Here is a 7,821-nt window from a genome sequence, read left to right as displayed (position 1 = left end):
ATGACTTTGCTATTGTGAAAAGTGCTGCAAGAAACATACAAGTGCAGGTGTCATTTTCATATAATGATTTATTTTTAGGGGGTACCTATCCAGTAGTGGAATTGCTGGATCACAGGGTAGTTGCTGAGAAAACATCATACTGTTTTCTATAGAGGTTGTACTAACATACACTTCCACCAACAGTGCATAATTTTTTTCTTTTCTCCACATCTTCTCCAATGTCTGTTGTTTTTTGACTTCCTTTTGAGACAAGGTCTCACACACCTTACCCAGGCTGAAAGGCAGTGGCACGATCATACCTAACTGTAGTCTCAAACTCTTGGGCTCAAATGATCCACCTGCCTCAGCCTCCCGAGTAGCTGGGACTACAGGCCCATGGCAAGACATTTTTATTTTTTGTAGAGACAGGGTTTCACTATTTTGTCCAGGCTAGTCTTGAACTCCTGGCCACAAGCAATCTTCCCATTTTGGCCTCTCAAAGTGCTGTGATTATACACATGAACCACTGCACTCTGCTGTCTTTTGACATTTAGTAACAGCCTTTCTCCCTGGTGTACAATGATATCTAATTGTGGTTTCAATTTGTGTTTCCCAGATATTTAGTGATGTTGACCATTTTTTCACATGCTTGTTTGCCACTTGTATGTCTTCTTTTGAAAAATGTTTTTGTTCATATCCTATGTCCACTTTTAAAAACTTTAAGTTCTGGGATACATGTGCAGAACGTGCAGGTTTGTTACACAGCTGTACATGTGCCATGGTGGTTTGTTGCACCTATCAACCTATCATCTAGGTTTTAAGCATCACATGCATTAGGTATTTGTCTTAATGCTCTTCCTCCCCTTGTCCCTTACCCTCTGACAGGCCCCGATGTGTGATGTTCCCCTCCCTGTGTCCATGTGTTTCATTGTTCAACTGGCACTTATGAGTGAGAACATGTGGTGTTTGTTTTTCTGTTCCTGTGTTAGTTGCTGAGAATGATGGTTTCCAGCTTCAACTATGTCCCTGCAAAGGACGTGAACTCATTCTCTTTTATGGCTGCCTAGTGTATGTGCCACATTTTCTTTATCCAGTCTATCACTGGTAGGCATTTGGGTTCCAAGTCTTTGCTATTGTAAATAGTGGTGCAACAAACATATATGTGCATGTGTCTTTATAGTACAATGGTTTATAATCCTTTGGCTATATACCAGTAATGGGATTGCTGGGTCAAATGGTATTTCTGGTTTTAGATCCTTGAGGAATCACTATACTGTCTTCCGCAATGGTTGATGTAATTTACACTCCCATCAACAGTGTAAAAGCATTCCTATTTTTCGCCAGCATCTGTTGTTTCCTGACTTTTTAATGATTGCCATTCTAATTGGCGTGAGATAGTATCTCATAGTGGTTTTGATTTGCATCTTTCTAATGATCAGTGATAATGAGCTTTTTTTATGTGTTTATTGGTTGCATAAATGTCTTGAGACGTGTTTCTTCATATCCTTTGCCCACTTTTTGCTAGGGTTCTTTGTTTTTTTTCTTGCAGTTCCTTGTAATTCCTTGTAGATTCTGGATATGAGACCTTTGTCAGATGGATAGATTACAAAAAATGTCTCTCTTTCTGCAGGTTGCCTGTTCACTCTGATGATAGTTTCTTTTGGTGGGCAGAAGCTCTTTAGTTTAATTAGATCCCATTTCTCAATTTTGGCTTTTGTTACCATTGTTTTTGGTGTTTTAGTCATGAAGTTTTTGCCCATACCTATGTACTGAATGGTATTGCCTAGGTTTTCTTCTAGGGTTTTATGGTTTTAGGTTTTACATTTAAGTCTTTAATCTATCTTGAGTTAATTCTTGTATAAAATATAAGGAAGGGGCTCAGTTTCTGTTTTCTGCATATGGTTAGCCAGTTTCACCAGCACCATTTATTGAGTAGAGAATCCTTTCCCATTGCTTGTTTTTGTCAGATTTGTCAAAGATCAGATGGTTGTAGATGTGTGTGTTATTTCTGAGGCCTCTGTTCTGCTCCCTTGGTCTATATATCTGTTTTGGTACCAGTACCATGCTGTTTTAGTTACTGTAGCCTTGTAGTATAGTTTGATATCAGGTAGTGTGATGTCTCCAGCTTTGTTCTTTTTGCTTAGTGTTGGCTTGGTTATATGGGATCTTTTTTTGATTTCATATGAAATTTAAAGTAGTGTTTTTTCTAATTCTGCAAAGAAAATCAATGGTAGCTTGATGGGAATAGCATTGAATCTATAAATTACTTTTTCCTATCCATGAGCATGAATTTTTTTTCCATTTTTTTGTGTCCTGCCTTATTTCCTTGAGCAGCAGTTTGCAGTTCTTCTTGAAGAGGTCCTTCGCATCTTTTGTAAGTTGTATTCTTTGGCCTACTTTTTTGTTTTTTTCGAGACAGAGTCTCGCTCTGTTGCCCAGGTTGGAGTGCAATGGCCTGATCTTGGCTACTGCAACCTCTGCCTCCTGGGTTCAAGTGATTCTCCTGCCTCAGCTTCCTGAGTAGCTTGGATTATAGGCGTGTGCCACCAGGCCCGGCTAATTTTTGTATTTTTTTTTTTTTTCAGTAGAGATGGGGTTTAACCATGTTGGTCAGGCTGGTCTCGAACTCTTGACCTTGTGATCCGCCTGCCTTGGCTTCCCAATGTGCTGGGATTACAGGCGTGAGCCACCACACCTGGCACTATACCCACTTTTTAATGGTATTTTTTTTTTTTTTTGCTTTTCAAAGATTTTACTAAATCATTTTTTAAACAAAATATACATTAAATCTCAGATTTACAGAATATAGAAATAATTTATCCAAAGAAATTTGCATTTTAAAATTGTTAATATTGCACCCAACAGTATGTCTTTGACATATTTGCATTGTCAATCTTTCCCACAATTTGCGAAAACAGGAGAGAAATCTGAAACTAACAGAATTACACAAGCTAACTTTTCTGTAAAAAAAAAAAAAAAAAAAAAAAAAACAAAATAACACCAAAAAACAAAAAAAAACTTGCAATTTTTTTATTTACAAGTTAAGGAAAAGTTGTAAACGTTCAGCATTTTACTTCCACAGAATAAAAAGCCATACATTCTTTTATCAAACCTAGAAAATGAACTATTTACACATTGTGATTACCTCATAGGAATTCAATGGGACTGATATTGTGAACATTCACAGCACAACGGTAAAGAACAGAATTACTGAACTATGGAAACTAGTGTGTGAAAGACACAGAATGAGAAAAATGTCTCGAAAAAAATTACTTTTACCTTTTTGAGGAGTTCCCATAATTACCTAAAGTTATTTTCAAATTTAAAAGGACACACCATTCCCCAGTCTTAGGAATGTGGCTGCCAATAGCCTTTTCTCCATAAGACAAGTGAAAAAGAGAAGTGTCTGTTCAAGTCCCTTATAAAATACTTTACATATAGGCAGGCACAAAAGTTTGCTTTCCAAAAGAAAGCTTTACAAAATATTCTGCAATTTATTACTGATATCCTCAGTTTTTAACCCCCCCCCTTTTTTTTTTTTGAGATGGAGTCTCGCTCTGTCGCCCAGGCTGGAGTGCAGTGGCCGGATCTCAGCTCACTGCAAGCTCCGCCTCCCGGATTTACGCCATTCTCCTGCCTCAGCCTCCTGGGTTGCTGGGACTACAGGCGCCGCCACCTCGCTCGGTTAGATTTTTGTATTTTTTAGTAGAGACGGGGTTTCACCAGGTTAGCCATGATGGTCTCAATCTCCTGACCTGGTGATCTGCCCATCTCGGCCTCCCAAAGCGCTGGGATTACAGGCTTGAGCCACCGCGCCCGGCCTAAAACCCCCTTTTTTAAGCCCAGAAATATTTCGATGCTTTAAAAAATGAGAGTAGGAAATCAAATCATTTGGTACTATGGGAAGCTGCTAAAATAATATTTGATAATAAAAGTATGTAATGTGCTGTCTCACCCAGTAGTAAACCAAAAATAAATGGAAACTTTATGGAATCTGAAGTTATTTTCCTTGATTAAATAGAATTATTAAACTAATATGAGGAGAACATGAAACCATGCAACCTGCTATCAACTTTTAAAAAGTGATTGAGCCACTTAGCTTTCAGATGATGAACACTGATAAGTCATTTGTCATTACTACTATAAATGTAAAAATATGTTAAGGTGGCCTATGGGGGTTAAAAAGGAGCCTCTGGTAAATTATGCTGAAGATCACAGAAAGGAAAATGTAACTAATTTTATAATACAATACCATTTGAACTGAAATACAACATGCTTTGTAATTCTATTGCCCTGAATTGAGACTGGATTAGAATGTTCCCTTTCAACCATAATGTACATAACCAGTTGAATAATAGGACTTTTATTATTATTTAAAAAAATTTTTTTGAGATGGAGTCTCACTCTGTTGCCCAGGCTGGAGTGCAGTGCCACAATCTCGGCTCACTGGAACCTCCACCTCCCAGGTTCAAGCAATGTCCAGCTAATTCTTATATTTTTAGTAGAGACAGGGTTTCACCATGTTGGCCAGGCTGGTCTGGAACCCCTGACCTCAAGTTATCCACCCGCCTTGGCCTCCCAAAGTGCTAGGATGACAGGCATGAGCCACCGTGCCCGGTCTCTTTTTAAATTTTTCTTAAGACATAGTCTTGGCCAGGCGCGGTGGCTCAAGCCTGTAATCCCAGCACTTTGGGAGGCCGAGATGGGTGGATCACGAGGTCAGGAGATCGAGACCATCCTGGCTAACACGGTGAAATCCCGTCTCTACTAAAAAAATACAAAATACTAGCCGGGCGAGGTGGCAGGCGCCTGTAGTCCCAGCTACTTGGGAGGCTGAGGCAGGAGAATGGCGTAAACCCGGGAGGCGGAGCTTGCTGAGATCTGGCCACTGCACTCCAGCCTGGATGACAGAGCGAGAATCCGTCTCAAAAAAAAAAAAAAAAAGACATAGTCTTGCTCTGTCACCCAGGCTGGAGTGCAGTGGCACGGTCTTGGCTCACTGTAACCTCCATCTCCCAGGTTCAAGTGATTCTCCTGCTTCAGCCTGTCAGACAGTTGGGATTACAGGTGCCCCCCACCAAGCCCGGCTCATTTTTTAATTTATGGTAGAGACACGGTTTCACCATGTTGGTTGGACTGGTCTTGGATTCTGGGCCTCAGGTAATCTCCCCTCCTCAGCCTCCCAAAGTGCTGGGATTACAGAAATGAGCCACCATGCCCAGCCGAATAATAGGACTTTTAAAAGTCCTATTTCTTGGCTCTGCTATTGTTTAATAATCCAACCCATGGAGTTTGTTATAAAGGTTATTTATTGTCTTCAATATCTTTGTGACGAATGCAATTCACACACACACACGAAGTCCTGAGAATCTTTCATAAAGAAATAGATGTGCTCTGTGGCCGCGTCCCGGCCTGGGGGTGAGGGATCAGCTGTCCCCGGTGCGCCTGTACTCCGCAGTGCCATCAGCCACGATGGCATCAAGCGGCGAGCGCTTCTTGCGGATGCTGCGCCCAGACGAGATGAGGTCCGCGTAGCCCCGCTGGTGCGAGAAGGCGAGAAGGCGTAGGCCGAGCGCCGCGATGACACGGCCCGGCGGAACACCTGCTGCCTCCGCTGCCACTGCTCCTCCGCCTTCAACCGCTTGCGATGCTTCTGGATCTTATGACTTTCTGACGCCCAAATGGTCATTGACAGGAATCGGATGGCAACGACGGGCAGTGAGCACACGGCAACAGTCAGGATTATAGTTAACCAAATGTATGGCTGTCTCAGAGCGTTTGAAGCTGTGCCTGTAAATTGAAATGTAGGTGGAAAGAGAACATGTATTCCAGCACTATGAAAGTCAAACATGATGCCAAAATAAAGTGCAATGTTCCAAAAATTGAAAAAGCATTCACAAAAGTCCAATAAGAAGTATCCAAGCCAATCTGGAAATTGACTGTTATTAAAGAGCAGAGGCAATGGTGACAGCAAAAGACTGGTAGTCAGAAGGTGCCTCTCCATCCTGCCCTACGGTTTGCAGATAAGCTCCAAGAGGTATGAAGAAGAGGATCATCGATGTTAGGACCCCATGCAACAAGCTTACGAAGAATCTCTTATAGCTGAATAGTAAGTCTCTTTGTCCCACTATGTGTAACCCAGGGAATCGGAGGCTCAGTTTGTCACTCACATCCTGGTCGAGCAGTCCCATGAGGAGCACGGGCAGGCTGGAGCATAGCACGTTGTAGAGAGTGATGAACCAGTCCTCGTATGCAGTCTGTGCAGAGTAGCCACTGAAAAAGGAGTACCAGAAATGAACCAAAGTAAAGGCAAAGTTTTTGTAAAAGAAGTATCGTAGGAACTTGCACATCCTTATGTAAGACCACCGGCCGTGCACCAGCAGTAGCCTCTGCAGATAGCGGAACTGAGCAAAGGAATCGTCGTCACTCGACATGACAGCTTTCATTCCTTCTTGTCCACTTATTCCAACGCCAATGTGGGCAGTTTTGATCATGTTCACATCACTGGCCCCGTCTCCGATGGCCAGCGTGATGGCTTTCTTGTACCTCTTCACCAGGTCCACCACCATGGCCTTCTGCTTGGGGGTGACGCGGCAGCAGATGACTGCGCTGCACTCGCAGGCCAGGTCCACAGTTTTTCTGCCGCTGCTCTTTCTTAGCTTCTAGCCTCCTTTTACTTTGGGTCCGCATCCGTCTTTCTTCTTCTGTTCTTGGGAACTTCAGCTTCAGAATCTTACTTCTCTTGGTCTTTTTCTCGAGAAGCATTTCATTCAACCAAGAACCAGTGATGATTAACGCACGGTTTCCACCGGGTGGAAAAAAAGGTTCCTGCACAGGAGGTGCAAACTTTGCATAGACTCCACCTCTATTCCTCTGGTTTTCCATCCTTGCATGAAGAAGAGAATTAATATCTTCCCCATAACAGATGGTGGTGTCTTCAGTCAGAAGTTTACAAGCAAATCCTATATTTTCAGCAGTTTCCTTTTTGTCTCCAGTAAGCACCCAGATCTTAATGTCAGCTTTTTCAAGTTTTGAAATGGTTTCTGGAACTCCATCCCGTAGCTTGTCTTCAATAGCTGTAGCTCCCAGGAGAATTAAGTCTTTTTCAATCTCCTCATATACTTTATCCAGAGCTCCGTCCCGGTTGGTGGAGGCCACACTGGCAGCCCTAAACTTTTTATTTAATGGTATTATTTTTAATTGAGTTATTTGAGTTCCTTGTGGATTCTCAATGTTAGCCTTTTATCAGATACATTGTTTGCAAATATTTTCTTTCATTCTGTAGGGTATCTGTTTACTCTGTTGATTATTTCTTTTGCTGTGCAGAAGCTTTTTAGTCTAATTAAGTCCCATTTGTCTAAGGCAGTTGATGATGTGCTTCATTTTGAGGACTTAGTCATAAATTCTTTGCCTAGATCAATATCCAGAAGATTTCTCCTAGGTTATCTTCTGTGATATTATTGTTTCAGTTCTTACATTTAAGTCTTTAATCACCTTGAGTTAATTTTTTTATATGGTGAGAGATAAGGGTCCAGTTTCATGTTTCTGCATGTGGCTCTCCAATTACCCCAGCACCATTTATTGAATAGGGTATCCTTTCCCCAGTGTTTGATTTCTTAACTTTGTCAAAGATCAGTTGATTGAGGTACATTTCTTTATTTCTATGTGTCTATTTTGTTCCATTGATCTATATGTCTGTTTTTTATATCAGGGCCCTGATGTCTTGCTTACTATAGCCTTGTAGTATAATGTGATACCTCCAATTGTATTCTTTTTGCTTAGGATTGCCTTGGTTTTAGGACTTTAGGATTGAATTTTAGGATTTTTTTTCTAATTCTCTAA

The 7,821-nt window shown here is 41.4% G+C and overlaps 1 pseudogene; it reads right to left on the bottom strand.

The window, feature by feature from the left end:
* Positions 1-5,386: 5,386 nt before the first annotated feature.
* LOC117090692 lies at positions 5,387-7,158 on the bottom strand (annotated as a pseudogene).
* Positions 7,159-7,821: the final 663 nt, after the last annotated feature.

Source organism: Trachypithecus francoisi, unplaced genomic scaffold (assembly GCF_009764315.1).
Source record: "Trachypithecus francoisi isolate TF-2019V2 unplaced genomic scaffold, Tfra_2.0 Contig01078, whole genome shotgun sequence".
Lineage (NCBI taxonomy): Eukaryota > Metazoa > Chordata > Mammalia > Primates > Cercopithecidae > Trachypithecus > Trachypithecus francoisi.
Note: the sequence above shows the minus strand (reverse complement) of the source record. Positions and strands in the feature narration are given on the sequence as shown.